At 46.2% G+C, this 811-nt stretch overlaps 1 protein-coding gene across 4 annotated transcripts in view; it reads left to right on the top strand.

Moving 5' to 3' along the window:
• Positions 1-811, top strand: part of NRDE2 (NRDE-2, necessary for RNA interference, domain containing) — a 33,977-nt gene that overhangs the window by 428 nt on the left and 32,738 nt on the right. The window lies entirely within an intron of this gene.

Consider the following 811-nt stretch of genomic DNA (forward strand, 5'->3'; position numbering starts at 1 on the left):
CCGGTGCGGAGCCGGGCGTGCGTACGGCGCGCGCAGGCGTACTCCGCGCGAGGCGTGCCGCGTCCGGTTTGGGCGAAGTTACCGTGCTTACGAGTAAAGTGACTTTCTGTGAGGTTAACTTCGGGGAGAACCCCAAATAGGGACATTCCCATAAAAATGGGGGTGGCTTCTCACGGGCGGGCCCTCAGGCGTGTTTAGATTTGCTTCCAGCTATGTGCTGGTAGCTGCTGGAGGCATGGCTGTAGGAACAGCTTTGAAAAATACGTGTATGTTAACTTTGTGTGTGTGGCGGAGAGGGTTTGCTTGATACAGGAAACGAGGGCTTTTTTTTTTGCCTGCTAGCCTTGGACAACTTAAAAAGTGTTTTCTCATTTCCTTGCTCCTTAAGCCAAATTTTATTTGCAAAGGATATTTTTTGGAAGGTCATGAATTCAGTTTATCATTTTGACTGTCTAGCGAGTTATATTTTCATTAAATGAGTGAAGAACCCTATCTGGTGTATTGCCAAACTCTGAAGTATGCACAGCGTTTATTAATTCTCCTGGGAGATGTTTTGCACTGCTTTTTGCTTGCCAGCTTCCACCACCCTTGAGTCTGCCCATCTTCTAGGCACCACAACAAGGTGAAACTTGAAGAGAATTGTTTACCTAGGCTAAATTTCTTGTATATTTGATCCAATCAGTATGGTGAGCTTTTGAAGCTTTTAGCAATACATGTTGGGGTTAGTTGCTTGTTCTCACCAGTTCTGCATTACCCCCTGATGGCATTGCAGCTGTTGATACTCAGTCTGCCAGAACAGAGATGTTCTTGC

Source organism: Egretta garzetta, unplaced genomic scaffold (genome assembly GCF_000687185.1).
Source record: "Egretta garzetta isolate BGI_Z169 unplaced genomic scaffold, ASM68718v1 scaffold182, whole genome shotgun sequence".
NCBI classification, from domain to species: Eukaryota; Metazoa; Chordata; class Aves; order Pelecaniformes; family Ardeidae; genus Egretta; species Egretta garzetta.